Raw genomic sequence first — 26,116 nt, 5'->3', positions numbered from 1 at the left:
TGTTCTTTTTTCTCCTTTTATTATCCAATTAATCATATAACTTATATGTTATTCAACCTTTTTATTTTTACTCAATGACCCTCACACTTAAATTCAACATTAATCTTTTCCCTTTTTCGGACTTAACACATTAATGTGAATCCGGCCACTATCAATTTGAACAACCCTTAATCTATTATTTGACGTTTTAAAATTTCATTTTTTTATTTTCGTATCAACACAATTTTTCTCTTATTATCAATATTTTTCTTTTCATTTTTTTATTTACATAAATTACAACTACATTTGCGTGTTTTACTTAAGAACTCAACATAAAACATTTCGATAAAATCAATTTTTCTTATCAACCAAGTTTTTTAAAATCATTTAGGGAAGAGTAAAACAACAAGGACAAATTTATTAATGTAAACTCGAAACACATAAGATTGAATCAACACAAGATTCAACACTTTTTTTTTTTGTCTGGGTTTGAGGTCCCCCTTATTATTGTACAAGTAGTCTTCTCTTGCGTGACAGAGATGTATGGTCACATCCTTATTAAGTTATTAAGCTTTACTTTACATCTAATTGTGTATCATGCATCGGACCAGTGAATGTCTGATTCACCCCAGTCACGTTTTGGCACACCCAAAGCCTTCCAAACAGCCTTAGAGGCATCAACAACATTGTTGGGGCATGGAGGCTGAAAATCATGCTCAGCATCACACCCTCTTTTGGAATCACACTCATCGACCACCATGGCATGGACCCTTCTTCCATTTCCAAAGATTGTGATATTGTGATGACACCTCTTTTTGTTATTGAACCATCCAGTTGTTAATGCCAGTACTGGAGTGTTGTCTGAGTAAAACTTGTTGTCACACTCTTAAGGGCCACCTCCATCTCCACCTTTCTCAAAGCTATTTAGTGTTAGAATTGCTTTTGTGTGATGAGAGATAGGTGGGGAACACTTGAATGTGTGGTAAACTTTTCCCTTTTTGCAACACTCAGACTCATCCTCTCAGTTGCATTTTCCTGAAGGAGGCTTTTTTCCCCTTAGCCTTCCACTAGGCCTGCAGTTAGCACCTTCAATGCTTATTAGCCAGAAACTGGCTACAAGAATTAGAAGAAAGAGAATGGTTTGAAAAGAAGTTGTTCAAATTTTGAACTTCATCGTTCTCTTCTAATTTTATCTCTCAATGATGTTGTGTAATTAGAGAGTATAATCAGCATGGGTATTTATAGAGATACCAAGCTCAAATGACATAATCTCCTTGTCAAATAAGACATTCTATAACAATTAAGTTCATTTTTCATTTACAATCCAATGAACATTGTTAAAATCTCACCACGTATATATTCAATGCTCATGATTATGTCTTCAATCAAATGAAATTTAGTTTTACCCCCATATATTCTCTCGCTTTCTAATTATGACACCCTTTTCAAAAATTTATTTTTCTCTTTTTATAAGATTATTTTTTTAATTGTTAGATGTATTAATTGCTTTCTCTCCTAAACACTCTTAATTACTAGAGAAATACCGGTGTTGTGTGGTTTATAAATAATTAAAGAAATATTTAAATAAATTATTTATTTGATAAATTAAATTTAAAAATATAATTGTCGATGATATTTTATATCATTTTTTGTTAAAAGAGATAAAAAAATTATGTATAAATTAAGATATTTTTTATTTATTAATATATTTATAAGGGAATGTGTTAAAATTGGAGGCTGACCACTCAATTAAAGTTGATTAACATGAATATAAAAGTAAATGTTTTGTATAAATTTTATAAGAACAGTATAAGAATAAAGTGAAATTGACATAATAAAACAGCTAAAAAAATATATTTAATGAAAGAAAAATAGTCAATCATAATGGTAAAACACATAAGAATGATGCGAATAAAACACCAAAAATTGTTCATTTAAATAAACTTTTTGTATTTATTTTCTTTTGCTCTATTGTTGAATCTTGTTTTCTTTGGTGTGCTCCTTTTTAAACTTTGATGTCAAAATAATTTTGTTTATTCGTCTTTCTCCTTAATCGACTTTCTGAGATTGAATAAACTTCATTTGATGATGAAGATATATCTTTTGACTTCTTGGATGCTTGTAGCTTTGAGTTTTTACTTATGACAAATTCTTTTTTCACATTTTTCTTTAATGGACTTTCTTCTTTTTTTGATGATGAAGATGCATCTTTTGACTTCTTAGATAATTGTAGCTTTGGACATTGACTTGTGACAATTTGTTTATCTGTCTTTTTTTTTAATGGACTTTGTGAGATTTGATAAACTTCTTCATTAGATGATAAAGATGCACCTTTTAACTTGTTGGATGCTTGTAGATTTGGATTTTGACTTGCAATTAGTTCTTCATCTAACTCATTTGATGATATTTGTTGTGGTGAAGTGAATTCTTTTTTTTTAATAAAAATATTAATTAGAGGAAAAAACTATTAATATTTTGTACAAGAAGTAAAAATATAAATAAATTATAAATATGATTACATGTTTAATTTCTTTGAGGAGAGGATCATGCCAAATGATATTTTTTGGGTTTGGGATAAAAGTCCTTGTGATGGTATATGTTTGAAATCCTTCCTTCAAGTTGTGAGCTTGATTTTAAAAGGGTATACAATATTGGGGTATGTGAGGCTTATTTGCATTTTGAGTGTGAAGGAGTTCAGATGCTGTTCTGTTTAGAATTTGTTGTGCATCTTGATCGAACATTGTGAATGTTGCTACACCGATGTCATTAGAGACTTTCAATTGTATCTTGAACCTAAAAAAAGATTTTAAAAATTGTAATATTTATTTAATTATGTTATAAAAAATAATTCATTATATACAAATATTAAACCTTGTTGTTGTTGTTGTTGGGTACTTGGATTACTGTTTGCATTCTCTACAAGTGTATTGATTTTCTTATTTTGTAACTTTCTTTTGGCATTTCTCACATGCAACATAATTTCAACCAAACGTATCATCAGTCTCATTGATTGTTGCATGAATTGTGAACACATTATCCTATTATTTTATATATGTTAAAACTAAGAAAAAATTAAGTATTATTGAATATTATGAATATGAAGGTCATGGTAGCTTAGCCTACTCGTGATTCTGATACCTATTTCATGGACACTATATATGTCGAAGATCTTTTATTTGTTGACATTCTCTTGTCAAGATCAATGTTGTTAGAACTTGAAGAAGATAGTTCTTTTATTTGGTGTTGCTCCATTTTTTTTTCTACATGTAGTTATATATTTAGAATAAAATTTATAATTTTTTAACTACATCAATCAAAGAATTATAATAAACTAACGATTTTGTTTGTTGAATGTTACAAGATGTGTATAATAAAATAAAATAAGAGAAGAAAATTCATTTTACCCTATCTTGAACTTTGCAAAATCAGGATTATCTAGGTTGACATAGATCTTTGTATTTGAAATTGAATTGATTAAATACTCAGTTGAAAAACAATTATTAAAATATAATTGTTAGTAAATTAAAATTATTATAGTAAACAAAATATTGTAAGCAAAAAATATGATATAAATTTAACTGAATTAAAATATCAAATTAAATAAACATGCTAATATAAAAATAAAGAGATAGGAAATTATGGATTAATTTTTATTTAAATGTCATTTAAAGATTATATATATATATATATATATATATATATATATATATATATAAAACTTAATATAAAAAATTAAATTTAGAAAAATAATTTCAATTTCCATAGTGAAATGATATATGATAATCGTTTAATGTAAACATTAAGTACAAATTAACCATTTTAGTTATCCATATTTTTTTGGCTAAATGATCTATATATATATATAAAGAAAAGAAAAGAGTAGTAAGAAAAGAAAAGATATATTTTTTTGAGGCTATGTTTGTCTGCCAAGTAACTTTAATAACTTCGTTTCTGAAAATAATCGATTAAAAATGGAGATGTGAAAATATTATTTTATATTACATTTTATTGTGTAAAGAAATATATATTAATGAATTATACAAAAATATTATTTAAACAAAATTTATAGTTAATGATAAAGTAAGGATAATATATTTATTCTTTTGGTATAGGATTTTGTTATGCTGTGAGAAACATTAAAACAGAAAGAAGAAAAAGAGAAGTGATAGATACAAAAGAAAAATGTTTATCTTCTTCCAAATCATCAATTGTGGTAACAACTTAATAGTATGAATAGATTCTCTCTCAAAAAATTAATGAGAATCAATTAAGTGAGTAGAAAGATAAGAAAAAAAGATCTTATAATTAACATATTTAATATGATTTATTAAATTAATCATTTTTTAAGAGATGTGAATTAATTAAAAAATATCTTATAAGTAAGGAAAACAAGAGAATATTACATTCTTGATTCTATCTCCGGTGCTAATCTTAATTTTAATTTGTAGTATTTCTCTATGGAGGGCCCCGTTTGGCACATTAAGATTCAAAGATTTTTTTTGTAATATTTAATGGAAGTATTTAATAAATCAATTAAGTGTTCCCTTGACCTTGGAACACATGTTCCGATCCGACAAATTATTTGGCATAATGATAATATGATGCATAGTCATCAGCATAATATAATAGAACCATCCTGACTTATGATCTATTTATTGATCCTCATATTCTTCACAAATATTGTGTTCAGATTAGAATTAGTAGATCAGAAACGAAGTCGATTTTTTTTTGTTCCCAACGTTAATAACACAGCCACCCATGTTACTATATAGTAAATATTTTATGTTACTTCTCCAAATTGAATACAGATATTAGGAACTTAGGATTCGGAATACGGTTGAAACTTGAAATGCTGTAATTGGCATTTTGTAATGGAAGACGGTAACATCAAATTCACCACTTTTTTGTTGGTGTTAGCCCATATTTTCGACGAGCTAAAATATGCTCTAAGTATGCATTAGATGTCGTCTCGAGTTTCGAAGCATATTACAGAGCAAGAGTCTGGTCAGGACCTGCTCGAATCGAAAAGAGAGGAGAATCTTTAAGAAGGAATTCCCAGGTTCAAAGAAGTATTTACGAAGTACAAAGCTAAGACAAGAAAGAGGACTTCGAGCTATTGGGCAATTCGAACTGGTGTATGGACGAGTCGAAGTCGAGGCAGCAAGAGTTCTGGACTTAGCGTAATTTCTGAACAAATCTTCACCAAATCAGTTCGATCTCGAGTAATGTGGATAACCGTTCTAGGGAGCGGTTATGCAAGGTGTACGTAGCAGGACACTTGGCGTTAGGATAGCGTTCGACCGTTAGGGCAGTTTATTTTCGAAAATCTATATATAGCAGTTTTTTAGTCAGATTTCAGGGTCGCAAATCATTTCTACAGAATCCTTATACACTCAAAGTATCCAGCGCAGAGAGAAACGAGTACACAAGGAGAATGTATGTTTGTTTGTGAACCATTTTAAATTTCTGCAAACTTTACATTTCGAATGCAATGCAATTTACGCTTCACTTTAGAATTCCTGTCTTTTAAATGGTTCATTCGATCGAGTGAACTTACTGCTCCTTTACATTCTGCAATTTTCCTCCCTTGTTAATTTACTTCCAGCCTTTCGATTCTGTCAAAGAATTTTCTTTTCCTTGCCTAGTTATTTCCAGCATTTCGATTTCTGTTAAACAATTTTACTTTCTGCAAATTTCGAACCAGTGAGTGTTTGTTGCAATGATGAACATTAACGGTTTATGTTTAAAGCAAACACGCAAATGACATGCTCCTGAGATTCACTAGTTGGTCTCGCAAGCAATTAACTTAGACTAGCGGTTGTTTACCAAATTCCAGCGTAAACAAATTGGCACGCCCAGTGGGACCGGTCAATTGCGTGTTTTGATTTTAAATTATTTTTAAAGTTGTTTGTTGCAGTTGGTTTATTGCCTTCTTAATTGTTTTGATTTTTTGTATGCATTTAAGAAGTGGGAAATCTGTTCCACACTTAACAGAATTCAAAACTCGTACAAGGATGGCTAGACCACCCCCAAGCAATCGAAACAATGACCTTCCAAATATGGAGGGGCAACCAACGCAAACATCTGTCAGTAATGCCAATATAAATTCTGGTATAGGACCAATTCCTGACCAAACTGTTGGCACGATTAGTTCAACCGCTTCGACGGTTATGAATCAGACAGGGGTAACCTCTCCCATGACCAACATGACGTTGGCAAGTTCGACCACGTCAGCGTCTGCTTTTGCCCCTTGGAACAACCCTAGTTTAGGGAATCCCAGTGGAAGTCCCTTTCGACCGCCTCAAAACCCTCTATATGGCATGCCTACATCTTTGATGGTAGGGTTGCAAAATTCTCAACCAAACATAGAGAATCTTAATATGTCCTCTCCATCAGGATCTGTAGCGGGCAATCAAGGTAGGGTAATTCCGCAACATTTAACTAATACATCCGTTTTGTCACTCAGACAACAAATGGATGAAAGTAACCATGATATGGTTAACATGTTAACACAACAAATAGGAACTGTTATTAACCCTTTAATTCAAAATACAAATGACAGTTACCAAACGTTAACAAATCAAATAAGTCGAATTGCTGACTTTTTTGGGGCACCACCCATACAACAACCACCAATTCGACAGATCCAAATACAGGCGCCTGTCCAAGAGATACAGATGCCTAACAATCCCGGGATGCAAATGGCTCAAGCACCACAACCAGCGGCACGCATAGAGCCACCAGTCCAACAGGTCGAACCAAACCCTGGTATAGTATTGGTAAATAGAAACCAAAATGCTGATGAAGTAATAGGGAATATTCAACAAAACCGTTTCGATAGGCAGAATAACCTGGCCCAAATGGTCGAAACGATTTTGGTGCAGAATGGTTTGAACTTAGGCTTACACAGGCCTAATTTTGTGTCTCCATTATCTGAGTATGTGTTACAGACAGAATTACCAAGGGGTGTGAAAATCCCTAAGTTTACCAAGTTTGCGGGAGAGACAAATGAGTCCACTGTCGAACACGTTGCTAGATATTTGGTCGAAGCAGGGGATTTGGCTAATAATGAAAATTTAAGAATGAAATTTTTCCCTAGTTCCTTGACTAAAAATGCTTTTACATGGTTTACAACCCTTCCTCCTCATTCCATACATAATTGGAACCAATTGGAAAGGATTTTCCATGAGCAATTTTATATGGGACAGTCTAAGATCAGCCTTAAAGAGTTAGCCAGCGTTCGACGCAAGGCACTTGAATCAATTGATGATTATTTGAACAGATTCAGACTCTTAAAGGCAAGGTGTTTCACCCAAGTCCCTGAACATGAATTAGTCGAAATGGCTGCTGGTGGCCTAGACTATTCGATTAGAAAGAAATTAGATACCCAGTATTTAAGGGATATGGCTCAATTGGCTGATAGAGTTCGACAACTCGAACGGTTGAAGGCCGAAAAGGCTAGAAATTCTAAATTCCACAAGAAGGAAAAGGTTGCTTATATCGAAACCAATGACAGTGACCAGGAGTTCGATATTATATATGAAGATATCGAAGACAGTGAGGTTGATTTAGCAGAATTAAAACCTGGACCTCCTTATGTTTGTAAACTCCTTAGACCTTCCAATGGAAAAAACCCTGTTGAACCTAAAAATGATAAATTTGTGTCTAAAACTTATACATTTGACATAACTAAATGTGATGAAATATTTGATTTATTAGTCACAGATGGCCAGATTGTTGTTCCTAAGGGCTTGAGAGTACCCCCAATCGAACAACAGAAAAAAAGGGGTTATTGTAAATTTCATAATTTCCTTGGCCATAAAACCTCACGTTGTGTTCTTTTCAGGGATTTGGTTCAAAAGGCTCTTGACGAAGGAAGGCTAAAATTTGGTGAGAAACCAAAGGTTGTTCAGGCAAATGCTGAAACATCCAAAGCTGCCGAAACTCTCTATGCGGAGCCCCAAGAAATAATGATGGTCGAAACAATGGAGGTGTCCCATGTGCAAGTTCAGGATGTATCTGAAGAGGATTACAACGAACAGATGAAGGTTGTTTATCCTCAGGCTGAGGAGGAGTTAATTGATTTCTTGAACAGATGCAAACTCGAAAACAAGATTGTGATGCTTTGCCCTCGCTGCAGTGCAGTATGTGATAAGGAGGCTACTGAGGGCCTCAAGAAATACCAAGTTGTTAATAAGGGGGCAAGGCAGAACCAACGTTTCGATAAAGGCAAAGGAGTTATGGTGCAGTCGAATACTAATCAGAAGTCGGGTCGAAGGAATACTTTCGTTCCTCCTGGTTCAGTGCCGGTCGAAAAATGGATGCACCAGGGACTCATAAGGTTCAACAAAGGGATTATGGAAGTAGGTGGTTCGAGTGGAACGAAGCAAATTGGCCCACAGAAGGCCAATAGGTACTCGTATAGGAACAATTACAAAGGAAAGAATCCTATGACGAGGACCCAATGGCGTAGGTTCCAGCGTCAGAAGAAGTTGGCCCAGCAGAACCCGCAAATGGGCCAATATAAAGAAGTATCTAGGAGGCCGGTAAAGGAGAGACTCCTGCCTCCAGTGGATGAAGACAAGATGGAGGATGAGGATCTACTGGATTCTGAGCCAGATTTCGATGTCATCTGTGTGGTATCCATCTTGCCATCTGAATATGATGTCCAATCTGAAGTTACTGAGATCGAAAGTGAGTTCGATCATTTTGATATGGCTGACCCAAAGCCAGTATGTTACTATGTTATGAATAATGGCTGTGTGGAAGAGCAATTAGCTTATTTCGAAAAGCCAGATTTTCAGATGAAAAGTCATCTCAAACCTCTTTTCATCAGGGCAAAAGTTGAGAATGTTGGAATCAACAAAGTGCTCATTGATGGAGGAGCGGCTGTCAACTTAATGCCTCGATCTATGCTCTACAAGATCGGGAAACATGACACAGATCTATCTGCCCACAACATTGTGCTTTCGAATTATGAGGGTAAAACTGGCTATTCTTTGGGAGCCATTCAAGTAGATGTTGCTGTAGGCAGTGTAGTTCGACCAACTCTTTTCCTGGTGATACAGTCTAAGGCTAATTTTAACTTGCTATTAGGAAGGGAGTGGATTCATGGAGTTGGGGCTGTGCCATCTACCCTTCACCAGAAGCTCATTATCTGGAGGGAGGATGGGATTGTGGAAAATATAGAGGCGGATCAAAGCTTCTATAAGTCAGAGGTCGATAATGTTACTGCACAAACCTTTGACAAAAAGTTGGCTAACATAGCACCTTGTGGTGACAAGGAGGCTGTTGTCGAATCGAGTGACAATGTTGTCCACTCTGTCAAACTCCATCCTACCTATGGGTTTATATGGGAGAGGGAGGAAATTGATGCTGTTCCCTCTGAAGATGGAGTCATTCCACCAACTGGGTGGAATACATACGAAGATTAATATGACTGAGGCCACTGCATGGGCCAGAATTACGGCTTATATGGCCGAAAATAGACTAAATACGGCCTTTGAGGCTGAATCTCAACAAAATATGGCAGTTGAAGCCAAGATCGAAGATCATGAAAACAAAGAAACAAAGGATCGAAGACTGGATTGTATTTATGATGATGAGCCGCTGGGTTTTGAGAAAAATCCCATAAGTGAGGCGCCAAAGATGCAGGCTCAAGATCCTTTGGAAGAGGTTGATATTGGAGATGGCTCGATTAAAAGGCCAACTTATATCAGTGCCAATATCACCTCAAGTTTAAAAGAAAAGCTGGTGCCTCTTCTTAGAGAGTTTAAAGACTGTTTTGCTTGGGACTACCACGAAATGCCTGGGTTAAGCAGAGAAATGGTCGAAATGAAATTACCTATTAAGGAGGGAAAAAGACCAGTAAAACAACTACCAAGAAGATTCGCACCAGAAATCATGTCCAAGATTAAGGAAGAGATCGAAAGGCTGCTGAGGTGTAAATTCATCAGGGCTGCCAGGTATGTCGAATGGTTAGCAAATATAGTCCCTGTCATTAAAAAGAATGGAACTCTTAGAGTATGCATAGATTTTAGGGATTTAAATAATGCTACACCTAAAGATGAATATGCTATGCCAGTAGCGGAAATGTTGGTAGATTCGGCAGCTGGTTTCGAATTTTTGAGCATGTTAGATGGTTATTCTGGTTATAACCAAATATTTATTGCTGAAAATGATGTGTCGAAAACAGCATTTCGATGCCCTGGTGCTTTAGGCACTTATGAATGGGTGGTTATGCCCTTTGGGTTGAAAAATGCTGGGGCCACTTATCAAAGGGCCATGAATTCCATGTTTCATGATTTTATTGACACATTTATGCAAATTTATATTGATGATATAATCATCAAATCCTCCTCAGAAGATAGCCATTTGGATTATCTTAGGCAATCTTTCGAACGAATGAGGAAACATGGATTAAAAATGAATCCATTAAAGTGTGCTTTTTGTGTGCGTGCAGGAGATTTCCTGGGATTTGTGGTACATAAAAAGGGCATTGAGATAAATCAAAATAAGACAAAGGCTATTTTTGAGACGAAGCCTCCTTCGACCAAAAAACAGCTTCAGTCTTTGCTAGGAAAAATCAACTTCTTGAGGCGATTCATTTCGAATCTAAGTGGCAAAGCTCAAATTTTTTCGCCATTACTTCGACTCAAGAAAGATGAACCATTCAAATGGAATGAAGAGCATCAAAAGGCTTTCGATGAAATTAAAGAATATCTGATCAAGCCTCCTGCGTTAATGCCTCCTAGTCGAAACAAGACTATGAAGTTGTATATTGCTGCGTCTGACAAGACCATTGGTAGCATGTTGGCTCAGGAAGATGATGATGGCATAGAACATGCAATTTATTATCTTAGTCGTGTACTAAATGATGCAGAAACTAGATATACGGCCATAGAAAAACTTTGTCTTTGTCTGTATTTCTCTTGTGCAAAACTTAAGCAATATATAAAGCCTGTTGATGTTTATGTGTATTCTCATTATGATATTATTAAACACATGTTGTCAAAACCTATTTTACACAGTAGAATTGGAAAATGGGCTTTAGCCTTAAAGAATATTCTTTAACATACAAGCCTTTGAAATCTGTTAAGGGTCAAATTGTGGCTGATTTTATTGTAGATCACTCATTGATCGAAATGCCGCAAGACTATGTCGATACAGAGCCTTGGATTTTGTATTTCGATGGTTCGAAACACAAATATGGAACTGGAATTGGAGTTTTAATAATATCCCCCAATAAAGTTCCAACTAAATTCAAATATAAAATCAAAGGGCTTTGTTCTAATAATGAGGCTGAGTATGAGGCTCTAATTACAGGCCTTGAAATTTTAATTAGCCTGGGGGCAAGAAATGTTAACATAAGGGGTGATTCAGAATTAGTAGTGAAGCAATTAACACAAGAATACAAATGTGTTAATGAACACTTAGCAAAATATTTTGTTATGGCCAGTTCTCTTCTGAATCATTTCGATTACATTAACATTGAGCATATACCTCGACTAGAAAACCAAGAAGCAAATGATTTAGCCCAAATAGCTTCAGGGTACAAAATGTCGAAGGAAAAACTAACTCAGTTGATCGAAATAAAAGATAAACTGGTGTTACTAGAGCCATTAAGCACTAAATTGCCAATGCCAAAACTTGTGGGGGCAAGTACACCACAAAATAATAAAGATGAAAGTATGAATGATCTTCAGGAAAAAATTCAAATTTTGGCCATTGACAATATGTTAGATAATGATTGGAGAAAGTCCATTATTGAATATTTGGAAAATCCAATAGGCAATGTGGCTCGAAAGATCAAATATAGGGCTTTAAATTACGTGATTGTGGGGAATGATTTGTTCAAAAAGACTGCAGAAGGAGTGTTGCTAAAATGTCTAAGTGAATCAGAAGCATACTTGGCAGTTTCCCATGTTCACAGTGGGCTTGTGGATCACATCAAGCAGGCCATAAAATGAAATGGCTTTTATTTCGACAAGGTTTGTATTGGCCTTCGATGTTAAAAGACTGTATAGAATTTGCTAAAGGCTGTCAAGAATGCCAAAAGCATGCAGGGATACAGCATGTACCTGCTAGTGAGTTACACTCCATAATCAAACCTTGGCCTTTCAGAGGATGGGCTTTGGACTTAATTGGTGAAATCAAGCCTGCCTCTTCTAAGAACCAGCGTTATATTATAGTTGGTATCGATTACTTTACAAAATGGATCGAAGCAGTCCCTTTGCCAAATGTTGATCAGGAAGCGGTAATTAGTTTCATTCAAAATTATATCATTTATAGGTTTGGTATTCCTGAAACAATTACCACTGATCAAGGTTCAGTTTTTACTGGACGAAAAATGAAAGAATTTGCCCAAAAAACTGGCTTTCGATTATTAACCTCAACACCATATTACGCGCAAGCAAATGGTCAGGTCGAAGCAGCCAATAAGATTGTAATTAACTTGATTAAAAAACACATTGCCCAAAAGCCAAGAAATTGGAATAAAACGTTAGATCAAGTTCTATGGGCATGTAGAAATTCTCCTAAGGAATCAACTAATACTACCCCATTTCGACTGACTTATGGGCACGATGCTGTACTTCCGGTCGAAATACATTTGCAATCAGCCAGAGTACAAAAACAAATGGACATTCCAATCGACCATTATTGGAAAATGATGTCAGATGAGTTAGTTGATTTAGACGAGGAGAGATTAAGAGCATTAGAAGTTTTGACTAAACAAAAAGAAAGAGTTGCTAAAGCTTATAATAAGAAAGTGAAGTCAAAAACTTTTAATGTTGGAGATTTAGTTTGGAAGGTTATCCTGCCCATGGATAGTAAGGATCGAGCCTTGGGCAAATGGTCCCCAAATTGGGAAGGACCGTTTAAAATAATTCAGATCTATTCGAATGGTGCTTATGAATTAGAGGAATTAACCCCTCAGAAACGTACTTTGAGTATAAATGGTAAATATTTGAAAAAATATAAACCAACATTGCTCGAAGTTAAAATAAGCATAGAATAGACAGAAGTAATGGAAACATAAAAATGGCGATAACAGTAAAATTGCCACGAAAGGGCATGTGTCAAATTTACATCAAGAGTAGAATCGAAATACAGAATTCGAAATAAAAAATCATAAGTTCTACTAATGCATGACTAAGTCCTCATATAGTTTCTTCAGGGTGGCCATCTCTTTGCTCAAAACCTGGTCAGCACTCTCCATAGCTCTCGCCTCATCTGCTACCGCTTGAGATGCACTAAAGGCCTTCAGGCCTTCCCTCCCTTTTTCGGCAACCAGCTTCTGAATCGAATCAGCAGCCTTCTCCTGGAGTTCTTTGCGTTTGGCCTGCTCTGTTACAATTTTCTGCCTTAGATCATCGACCTGAGACAGCAAATTTGTAATAGTTGCCTCCCAGGAGGAGATGTTATCATCACAGGCTTTGATCTCAGAAGATCCTTCTTTCGCTTCTTTGGTGAGACGCTCGACTTCACGTTGAGCCGCTCGGGCTTTCTCGAGCAGAAGGATATGTGCCTGTTTCTGGGCATCGAGTCTGGCGCCATTTTCGCGTTTTTTCTGCACAGTATTTGCAAATTGATCGATAATGGACTCGATTTGTATAACTTTACCCAGAATCTCATCAGAAGTAAGGGGGTTATGCAATTTCTTCAAAAAGTTCAGGTGCCCAAAAGCAGCAGAAGGGTTCTCTTCAATGGATTTAAGTACGTCTGCCCGTGCGTATTCCATTGATAACTTCAAAAGCAGGCAATCTTGGCGTACTGTAGAGGTTATATCAGCATCAGATGAGGACGAAGCACCAGGATTCTTTTCACTTGAGGTGTTGGCTTGACTGGTGTTCAGCAGGAGTCGAAGGGCTGCAGCAGGGTCTTCGTCTTGCATTTGAATGAATGTATCCTCTGCGATCCCTATGCTAGCGGAAAGCTTAGATGTCGAAGACGCTGGGAAAATGTCTGAACCTCCAGCTTCAGCCTCTTGTATGGCCTCTTCATCAGAAAAGTGTTCTTCAGATGAACTTCTTTGACTCGACCCCTGAGGACTGCTGGGTCCAATACCTTGACCTTCACCCTGTTCCTCAACATTCACTGCATCCGTCTCAGGAGCAGGAGAGGTTCGAGCACATGAGGGTATTTCTTCTACAGAAACATTTTGTTGTACCTGATTCGAGTTGTCATGGAAAAGGTTAACAAATAGTTTCGTATTAGCTATGATTAAAATCATATTAAGAATGATACCTCGACGGTAGGGTGTTCTTGTGGTAAGTCCGGTTGTTCGACAAGGTTGCCCATCTCAGCAATAGAGGGAGTAGTTTCTGTTTCAGCGCCGCCAGCATCAGTCGAAGGTGGTTGGACGTCAACAGGTTGATTCTCACCTTGTTCTTTTGAAGACTTGGTCTTCTTCTTTTTCTTCCTGACTGGCTCACCACCCTCGACCGTCACAGAAGGTTCAGGCTCGATCTGCTTCACTTTCTTTTTCTTCTTAGGCATTTGAGCCTGGAAATCGCCTGCCTCTGTTTGGTCGGCAGATTTGGTCGAAGTCTCAGGTGATTTTCTTTTTCTTACAAGAGGTTTTCCTCTTCTTCCTGTGTTATGAGGGTAAAGAAATGTCAGAATATAGACTTAAAAGAATTATAATATTGACATTAGAAATAAGACTTGCATCTTTTTCTTCGTCGAATTCGATGACCACACGCTTCGAGCGTTTTGAGGTCGTGGTAGTCTCGGTGCTATCATCTTTCTTATGACTCTGAAAAAATAAAGAAATATGAGGCAAAGACGTTAAGAGTAAAAGATAAGTTCAGAAGAGTTACCTTCTCTTCTTGTTTCCATTCTTGGATCTTCACCCCAGTGGGTTTCTTGGGTCTCACATCAGCTCGAGACGTTTCAGCAATTTTCTTTGTCATGATTGTTTTGCCTGAAAGTAAGAATATTAGAAAAGGCAAAAATACATATCAATTTAGAAAAATCAAAAGTAAGTTAGTACCTCGAGCTTGAAGGTTTGAGCGGATATTCTCGACCGTTGGTTGTGTAAAACCACTCTCAAGTCTGGAGATCATGATAGTTGTGTCTCCAACCGAACGGCCCGAATAATATTTCTCCCACCAGGTAACAAATCCCATGGTGCAGAAGTGGGAATGGTTGAACTCAAAAGGATGCAGGTTATAGTTTTCATCAAGAGAAATCTTCAAAAATTTCTTGAAAGTCTTTTCTGAAAGATTGGCCCCTCTTATGACGTCTCTAGGATCTTCGAACAAGCTTTTGGGACGGATCTGCGAAAGGCCAAATTGTCTTGAAACCAAATTAGGTTGGTATCCAACCAGGCCTAAATAGTTCGATTGAACACCTGTACGACAGGACAGGATCTGTGGATTCAAGTAAAATGACCATATTTCGTTCACTTCTTCTTCATTGTCCGGATCGACAGCAGGAAAATCGTCAGTGAACCAGGCCGGGCCGACCTCTCGACTAATGAATGGAGCATGTTGGGGAAGAAACTTGTCAAAGCTCAGAAAAATCTTCATGTACTTGAGGAACAGCTTTTGTGGATTTTGATCGAAGGTCTTGGGTGTTAATCGAAGTGCTCTCTGGCCTTCGATCGAGCGATTGGCAACTTCTTCAGCATAATCTTGTGGGATTATTAATCCCATTTCTTGTTCGAAAGTGGCATTAAGCCACAACTGGAGAAGCCACATAGGCCCAGATACTAAGAAGGAAGACCCATCCTTCGATTTCTTCAGGTCATCACATACCTCTCCAAGTGATTCATATAGCACTGCTAACAAGAGGCGTCCAAATCCAAAGTTCTGACCTTCATGAATTTGTATTGCCATTGGAATGAATCTTTTGGCTACTTGCAAGGATTTTGTGCAAAAGACATAGTGAGATAGCCATAGGGTCAGGAAGGCTACATGCTCTTCATCAGAGACTTCCTCTTCGACCGATCCTTTGTGTTCAGCTATATATTTGGAAAAGGTGTTCTCCTTATATACTAGCTTGATATTATCACTAGATTTAGTGGGATCATACGTTTCTCCGCTAGGCCTAAGGCCTGTGAGGGCAGCTACATCTAAGAGAGTAGGGGTCATCATACCACATTTAAATTGAAAGGTGTTGGTAGAAGACTCGAAAAAATGCATAGCTGCTATCAGCATTTCTGGTCGATATTCAGGACCAAATCGAGAGAATTGTATCAAGTCAAATATGCCATATGTCTTCCAGAAATCCTCATATGCTTGTTCGACTCTATCAATCCAAGGTAGGTAATCCCTATGGGCTATTGACGGGGCGGATCGAAAGAGTTTGTTGGGTTTGCTTAAACAATTAAAGTTGTAAGGCTCACTATCAAAAATCCTGGGTTCGCAAGTTGGATAGCAGGGAAATACCTTGTTCATTGAACTCGAAAGTGACTCTTGGTCTGGCAGAGGTCCACCGAAAGCATAAACTGTCCTTTCTACTGCGAAAGGGATCATCACCTCCGATTCCCAGATTTCTGTGTGTTCGGCGTCACCTTGTGGTTCTGGAACCACCTTCTCTCCGTCGTTCCTGACTGTAAAACGGTGCCATTTCCCAGCAAACGGAACTGCTTGTCCTTGCGACATTGTAAAATTTGAGAGAGGATGATTCTTACGAAGGGTTTTGTAACTGATAGAATCAGTGAGTGAGAGCTTGGGTTCACGAAGAACAATGGCAAAGCTCAGAGATTCGGTGAGTTTGATGATGAAAGGAGTAGCAAGTTGTTATCTGAGAATAAGGAAGCCTCGCCGGAGATAATGGATACGAATCAGCAAAGAAGAAGGGTTTCAGAAGCAAAGAGGAAGAAAGGTTTCGGGGTTTCGGAAGCAAAGAAGCTAAAGGGGTTTCTCTGAGGTTTTTTGGCGCTATTTATGGAGGTTTCACTTTAAAAAAGGGAAAATAATATAATAAGAATCAAGGGTCAGAAATCAATCACATCAGATTTCCCTTTTGACTCCCCAGCGTGACACGTGTCCCACTCTGCCTAGAAAGGTGGAATTAATGATGGGTAGTGGGAGATCGAGGCGACGGTTACCATTAAACGTGCCATCATGTCGCCGTTTCAGGAAAGCTGGTAGAAGAAGAGAAAAAAATGTCAACTTCTCATCTTCCTTCGATCTCGAATCGAAGCGGACATTTTTTGGGGGCAATTTGTTAGCCCATATTTTCGACGAGCTAAAATATGCTCTAAGTATGCATTAGATGTCGTCTCGAGTTTCGAAGCATATTACAGAGCAAGAGTCTGGTCAGGACCTGCTCGAATCGAAAAGAGAGGAGAATCTTTAAGAAGGAATTCCCAGGTTCAAAGAAGTATTTACGAAGTACAAAGCTAAGACAAGAAAGAGGACTTCGAGCTATTGGGCAATTCGAACTGGTGTATGGACGAGTCGAAGTCGAGGCAGCAAGAGTTCTGGACTTAGCGTAATTTCTGAACAAATCTTCACCAAATCAGTTCGATCTCGAGTAATGTGGATAACCGTTCTAGGGAGCGGTTATGCAAGGTGTACGTAGCAGGACACTTGGCGTTAGGATAGCGTTCGACCGTTAGGGCAGTTTATTTTCGAAAATCTATATATAGCAGTTTTTTAGTCAGATTTCAGGGTCGCAAATCATTTCTACAGAATCCTTATACACTCAAAGTATCCAGCGCAGAGAGAAACGAGTACACAAGGAGAATGTATGTTTGTTTGTGAACCATTTTAAATTTCTGCAAACTTTACATTTCGAATGCAATGCAATTTACGCTTCACTTTAGAATTCCTGTCTTTTAAATGGTTCATTCGATCGAGTGAACTTACTGCTCCTTTACATTCTGCAATTTTCCTCCCTTGTTAATTTACTTCCAGCCTTTCGATTCTGTCAAAGAATTTTCTTTTCCTTGCCTAGTTATTTCCAGCATTTCGATTTCTGTTAAACAATTTTACTTTCTGCAAATTTCGAACCAGTGAGTGTTTGTTGCAATGATGAACATTAACGGTTTATGTTTAAAGCAAACACGCAAATGACATGCTCCTGAGATTCACTAGTTGGTCTCGCAAGCAATTAACTTAGACTAGCGGTTGTTTACCAAATTCCAGCGTAAACAGTTGGATGGAAAGGCCCCAAAAGATTAACTAAAAAGTGTTGTTTGGCTAAACACCTATGGTTAGAAGTAACTGCTTGACCAAATGGTTTACCAGACAGCACCATCGATCAAAATTGATATCATTAATATTAAATATTGGCCGAATGATCAATTTAGTCTAAGAGAGATACTATAAAAAATTATAGTAAAATTTTTAAAATTTAATTAAGTCATCAGATTAAAACCTAAAATATACATAAGGATTCAAATTCTATTTTACTAGCCTCCAAATATTTAATGAAACTAATAATTTAAGCTATATTCCTGTACGCATGTTGGGACAATGCAAATTTACAAATTGGATAGTTTACTCGAACCATCTCAAGCCTCGAATGAGATTCGATGATTCTGTGGGCAGAATTTGTCTACAAGAGAATCTAGCTTATATATAATACATGCAAATGCAGGCCAATGGTTGTTTCCCTAGCAAGAAACTGGCTTCGCTATTTTTCCAAATTAAGGAAACAATCACCACACTTACGTTTGTCATTGTCTTTTACATGCTCATTGTTTTTCTTTACTTTTTCATTTTTTCTTTTCACATGGATTATAAACCATGGAGACGTACGTACAATGGCATGCGCAGCGTAGATGACCTTAATTAATAGTGAATTATTTGTCTACGAGCATTCAATAATCGGTTTTCTATTCCAAAAAATAATAGCAAGATTACAACAATATTCCTATTATTCATATGGTGTGTGAAAATTAGTGTTAATGGCATCTTCCATATGGAAGTTAATGAAACAGGATTTGGCACTAGCTATGCGAACAATACAAGGCAAAGCCGTACTTAGGTCATCCTTATTATTCCAAACCCCATGATAAAATTTAACAATAACACGTTGGTTTGTTTTTTCTTTGTCTAAATCACAAATATGTTTTATTGTAGAGGTAATAACCCCGTTTAAATTAAATAAGACTATATAGACAATAAATTAAATTAAAATAATCTCGCATCAATTAATTCATACACTCAATTGAAATCAAAATTTCATTATCTAACATGTAAGTAGGATGCATGTAAGGTACCAGTGCTAGGTACGAGTACTATCTACTATGGGCACAAGATGCTAGATTTTTATAAAATCTAAGGTACAATTACTGAATTAATTTTTTTAAAAATAAATACATATATAAAAATATAATTTAATATAATCATGAATAAAATTTATAAATAATGTATAAAAAACATAAAACAAGATAATTTTTAAAATAAATTCTTCAATATGACAAAAAAAAATCTCATAATAAAAAACTATAATAAATATTCACCCACAACACTTGAGCATGACTATGATATGTCACTTTAAGCAATGTTGATTTGTATCCTTATATGATCTGAAATTTTGATAGAATCATTTACTTGAATTTGATTAAGACTCAACAATACATAGGACAAGATCGGGTTAATTAACTCGATTAGTTGTTATAATATATCTATTAGCTTTGCATAGTTAAATTTCTGTAAAAAAAAATCATTACACAGTTAAACAGTAGAATGAATGAATTTTATACAACTAAAATTAAAGTATATATTTCAAGATAAATAATATCAATACTATTATAAAAATATACGTACTCTTCCACACACATAATTAAGAAGCATTTATAGAACAGGAAGAAGACATATATAAATGCACTATTATTGAATTGAATTAAGCATCAGACCAAGGCTTCCCACACAGCATTTGATGCATCAACAATGTTGTTTGCACAAGGAGGTTGATAGTCCTGATCTGCATCACAACCCTTGGTTGAGTCACACTGATCAACCACCATGGTGATCTTCTTGTGGCACCTGCTCTTTTTTTTTGGGTTCCTTTTCTATGTGGAGTAAAGGTTTAAATGAGAAGGTTAGTATATCTCACTTATTTAAGTGGAGAAGGATTGGATTAGAGAGTGAGATAGAAGGACTCATTTGAGAGAAAAAAATAGTTACAAATCATTGAGAGAGAAAAGAGAAAGAAAATCATTGTGATTTTCGCATATCCACTCGAGGGCATTTTTTCATATTGCAACTGCAGATTTGTTCACCGTTTGATCGGACTGATTTTTGGATAGCAGGTTCTATGTGCGTGATACTTCAAATTGTTTGGTTGGATCGGGAAAAAGATATATGGAGAGAGAGATAAGTGTTTCGCATTATCTGCTCTATATTATGAGGTTTTATCTTTTTGTCTCTATTGTATCAATTGGTGGTTTATTTTGATTTGACTGTTTGTAACACATTTTAGTACACTTGTTGGAGACTCTCTTGTATCTTTATTGATTATAGTGAAGTTATTTTTTTGCTCTGGATGACCCATAATTTTTACCCTTATATTGAGAGGTTTTCCACGTTAAACAAACCGTGTCTTTGTTTTCTTTAATTTATGTTTTGTGCTCTATATTTTATTGGTGCTCCTCACAGGTTCTTGCAAGTTTGAGAAAATTTATTTTCATTGCCTATTACTATGTTATAAAGTTTGTTATTGTGTTGGCCTATTTCCTCATCAAAGTGATATCAAAGCTCTTGGTTGAACGATGGAGGCACATATGAAGGGTGATAGAGACAAGAACAGGAATAAGTCCAGGTCTCGGTACAAGAATGTTGAGTGTCATTATTATCACAGAACGGGACATATCCAGAGGTATTATTTTTTATGGAAGAAGGAGAATAAAGACAAGAAGGGTAAGCAAAAAGAGAAGTATCATGATGATGACTGTGTGACTACTGCTACTAGTGATGATTTTGTTATTCTCCATGACTTTGATTCGCTTAATCTTGTACGTATCTAATGAGAACATGTGGATAATTGATAGTGGTGCTACACTGCATGTTACAACCAGGAAGGAGTTCTTCACATCTTACACTCCAGGTGATTTTGGAGTCTTGAAGATGGGTAATGATGGTGTGTCCAAGGTGATTGGTGTTGGTGATGTTTGTTTGCAAACCAACATGGGAATGCAGTTGCTACTTAGAGGAGTGAAATATGCTCCAAATGTCCGCTTTAATTTGATCTCTGTGTGGATACTTGATGATGCGGGTTATGATAACCACTTTGGTTCTGGAAAGTGGAAACTCACCAAGGGTAACCTGGTTGTGGCTAAGGGGAAGAAAATTTCAAAGTTGTATTGGATGAAAGCTTTGGTTGCTAGAGACAATGTGAATGCTATGGATATAGAGACATTTCTGTGACACCAAAGACTTAGTCATATAAGTGAGAAGGGGATAAATTGTTTAGCCAAGAAGGATATGCTTCCAGGATTGAAGAATGCAAATTTGGAGAAATGTTCTCATTGCATGGTTGGTAAGCAAATCAGAGTCTCTTTCAAGAAGCATCCTTCCTCAAGAAAATCTGAGTTGCTTGAATTGATGCATTCAAATGTTTGTGGCCCTTTGAAGGTGAAATCCTTTGGTGGTGCTAATATGATAACTAGGGAATTACTAAGAGGGAAGTTTGAAGCTTGCTGTGAGATCGTCAGTTTGACGGTCACCTCCACATAGTTGTGAGGGGGAGGTTGGTTGGGTTTTTTGTACTCCCTTCCTATGTGGAGTAAAGCTCCAAATGAGAAGGCTCGTATGTCTCACTTATTTAAGTGGAGATGAATCATATTAGAGAGTGAGATACAGTGAGAGAGACTCATTTAAGAGGGAAAAACAATTACAAATCATTGAGAGAGAAAGAAGGAGAGAGAAAACCATTGTGATTTTCGCATACCTACTAGAGAGCGTTTTTTCAGATTGCAACTACGGATTCGTTCACCGTTGGATTGGGCTGATTTTTGGACAGCAGGTTCTACGTGCGTGATACTTCAAATTTTTTGGTTGGATCGAGAAAAAGATACCTAGAGAGAAAGAGAGAGATAAGTGTTTCATGTTACCTGCTCTATATTTTGAGGTTTTATCTTCTTGTGTCTATTATACCAATTGGAGGTTTGTTTTGATTTGACTGCTTGTAGCATGTTTTAGTGAACTTGTTGGAGACTCTCTTGTATCTTCATTGATTATAGTGAATTTATTTCTTTGATCTGAACGACTCGTGGTTTTTACCCTTGCATTGAGGGGTTTTCCACGTTAAACAAATTGTGTTTCTGTTTTGCGCTCTATACTTTATTGATGCTTCTCACAGGTTCTTGAAAGTTTGGGAAAATTTATTTCCGTTGCTTATTACTCTGTTATAGAGTTTGTTATTGTGTTGACCTATTTCCCTATCACTCTTGTGGTTGAACCATCCAGTGGAGAGTGCAACTACCGGCGTGTTGTCAGAATGGTACTTGTTGTCGCAGTCCATGAAGGGCCACCTCCATCTCCATTCTTCTCGAAGCTGTTTAGGGTTAGGTATGCCTTTGTGTGACTAGTCACTTGTTGCGAACATTCGTATGTTTTGTACATCCTGCGTGCCTTGTTCACAGCAATCAGAATCATTTAATTTATTTGTTGCATTGTCCTGGAGGGGCCCCTTTCCCTTCGATTCTTCCACTTGGATGACATTGTTGTGCTTCGGAATACATGCAATTTGATAGTAGGAGAAAAACTAGTACACAAGAACATGCTTTTGTGGAAAGACTAGTGCTCTTCATTCTGTTTATGCTCCTTAATTTGTTTGTGCCTCTTATTGTTCTTGTACTTGTGAGTGCTTGATGCATGGATGGGGATTTTAAAGGGTATATATAGAAATTTCCGCATCAAGTAAATCATTAGGCTATGAGATAACAAACATATCCACCACAATACTATAGGACAATTTGTTGGTCAAAGAAAAAGTTTAACACACGACCGTGCATGTAAAGCCAAAATGACAAATACAGCATCTAGAAATTGATAACTACATATGGATATTAGTTCTCTCTCTCTCTCTCTCTTAGTTTATATATAAATATTTTTCTTAATTATCATTCATTTTGTACAGGGTACGTACTATTGAAACGATAGAAACGATCAACAGGTCAATGTCCTTAAATGGTAACAGATTACAATTCCAAAATGGCAAGTCTATGTTTGATTTTGAACACAAACTAGTACTTACAATTACGAGATTATTGATTTAAAGTTTTTCATTGATAATTAATCACAAACTAGTACTTTTACGCCACGACTTTGAGCCTACTCGTAATCACATGCTTCTCCACCACCAATATCAGCAAGCTTGTGCAGGAACGGTACACGTATCATTTCAACGAGTTGAAGATTGTGTGTAGCGTTAACTCTCGAGACATCAAAGTCTTCCACTGCAACTGGCTCACTATACAAAGTGATGATCATCGTGGATATGATTTTATCTCGGACTACTTGGAAACTCGTCGTTGGCCAAACATTGTGAGACTCAAGGCTTATATGACACTGTATTTTGAAGTGAAACAGATTCTTTCCACCATTCTTCAAGGGCTACTTAGCTTAAGCTTCGAATTTCTGTCTTTGAATTATATTAGGGATGAGATGGACGCTGCTTCCACTCCTGATCTTCCACTGTTTAAGAATTTAGTTCAGCTAAGGATTTTTCTTAAAAGGGATGATTCCTTACTTTTTGAACTTCCATCAAAGTGTCCCAAGCTTGAGGTTCTTCAAGTTAATATCACGCATAACCTATCAATTCTTCCTCTTTGAAAAATGCCTAGTAAGAAGAAAGAAATGAATTGAGTTTCTCCATAAATTAAAATAAGTTCTCCATTAATTAATTATTAACTAATTTGTAAATGTCTTCTTATTTTTTAAAAAAGTTATATAAAAAAGTTTCTACATAAAACTCATTTTATCTTAAAGAGAAGTTCATCTCATTATTTTTTTTTTCTCTTAAAAGTGTTTTTGAAGAAGCTTACCCAGACCATAAGTATAAGCTTTCTTCTTATTTCCCTTGTTCTAATATTGTCAGACTCAAGTGTAGGTAGCGGCTTTGAGCTTTCACTCCATAAATTCCATTGCGTTATTTATGTTTGAATTGGATTGGATTTTACATGTAATAAGAATTTATCTATAAAATATATAAAATCTGTTAAAAAAAAGCATGTGGTCCATTCTATGTAAGTATGTAATAAACTGGTTGTTGTTGCTTTTGAGAAACTGCAGTAACATGTTCATGGCAGCATAATTGGAAGGTTTTCAAATACACAGGTCCATGCAGCACAAATCATCTTAGTGTTAATATCTGTTGTTTCACAAATTAATCATCTTCTCACACTACAGAACATTGATGGAAGCTTAAGTCTTATGAGGAGTTGCCAATTAATTGGATTACTATGATTGATTAAGCAAAAAGATTCCTTAGTTTTTTTGGACGAAAGGCTTAGCTTTAGAATTATAATAATATTCACACGGAAGTTGAAGTGAACAATGTTTCTCAAAACTATGACTCTGTTTTGGTTGGTTTAAGCTTGCTTTTTGTCACCAGAACATAGCATGTAAGTAGCTCTTTAAAATGTCAGAGGCGCAGACTATGGAAACCTTAAGTTTGACAGAGAAAATATTAAGGGAAATGCTAACGAAACTCTTTTACTAACACTTTCTCTGTAATTAACTAAAATATGTCGGAAATGACCAATTTTGGGAACTCTTAGAGAATGATGGAAAAAAGCTTTAAAGAAAAGAAAGTGTTGCTAACATTTTTTTAAATATTATTATCCATAAATATGTTCCTGTGTATGTATCTGGTACCTATACACATTTGTGACTGGTTGGCGATGTTGCTTAAATGCAATTTAATCTAGTATTCCGTTGTAAAAAAGCACACTAATACTAACTGCAATTCTTAGCTATTCCTGTTTCAGATTTTTAGTAACAAATATCTATTATCTGCCTGCCTTTCTTGTTCCTAGTTGATATTGGAACATTCAAAATTATCTTTTATTTTCTCTGAATTGATATCACATTTTGTTTTTATCCAACTAAATTGATGCCGATTTTCGTACAATACTAAAAATTTAGTTTAACCTATATTTTGGGACTATAATGTTTGTTTAATTTTTTTTGTCCCCTAAGTTCACTTGAATAATTATCCTATTATTTCCTTTTTGATTAATAGGCAACCAAACACTTCCAAATTTGATATCTAAAGATAACATAGTTGAAAATGTATAACAATACCATATAAAGGTATATATATACATACAACAATTTTTACATGACACACTAGACAAATTAATTAACCAACACAACACATAGAGAATAGCTAGATAGAAGGCAGGCATGTACTAGTATAGTAGCATTAATTAGATTAAGCATCAGACCATGTAATTTCTAATCCACCCCACTGATTGTGAGGCACACCTAAGGCTTTCCAGACAGCCTTGGAGGCATCAACAATGTTGTTGGAACAAGGTGGTTGATAATCATGGTCTTCATCACATCCCATGGTCGAGTCACACTCGTCGACCACCATAGCCACCACGCTTTTGCCATTTCCACTGATGGTGATGTTGTGGAGGCACCTACTCCTGTCGTTGAACCATCCGGTGGAGAGTGCGACTACCGGTGTGTCATCGGAATGGTACTGGTTGTCACATTCTGAAGGGCCACCTCCATCTCCACCCTTTTCAAAACTATTCAGAGTGAGTTCAGCCTTTGTGTGCCTTGAAACTGCTGGCGAACATTTGTATGTTGTGTACGCCTTGCCTTGCACACAACAATCTGAATCATTCTCTTTGTTGCATTCTCCAGGAGGAGGCTTCTTTCCCATGATTCTCCCACTTGGACGACACTGTTGTGCTGAACACAAACAATTTGTTGAAATGAGAATGAGCAGCAGAACAAAGGATGCTATTGAGTTAGACATCTTCATTTTGTATATGTTCTCTCTTTTCTATGTTGTTTTTTGCTGTGTGCTTGCTGAAAAGGATGACACTTAGATGGTAATTTATAGGTGTAGTACTCTTTCATAATCTTCTTTTTTAATTGTTTTAAATTTATTTTGGAAAGATGAGTTTCGTTACTGCTGGATTGTGCTAGAAAAGGACCACTGTATATTGTACTAGCATCCAATGCATGCTTCCATGCCTTAATACTATATAACT

The 26,116-nt window shown here is 36.1% G+C and overlaps 1 pseudogene; it reads right to left on the bottom strand.

The window, feature by feature from the left end:
* Positions 1–574: 574 nt before the first annotated feature.
* Positions 575–25,915, bottom strand: LOC114405761 (annotated as a pseudogene).
* Between the last annotated feature and the right edge of the window lie 201 nt (positions 25,916–26,116).

Source organism: Glycine soja, chromosome 3, assembly GCF_004193775.1.
Source record: "Glycine soja cultivar W05 chromosome 3, ASM419377v2, whole genome shotgun sequence".
In the NCBI taxonomy this organism is placed as follows: Eukaryota; Viridiplantae; Streptophyta; class Magnoliopsida; order Fabales; family Fabaceae; genus Glycine; species Glycine soja.
Note: the sequence above shows the minus strand (reverse complement) of the source record. Positions and strands in the feature narration are given on the sequence as shown.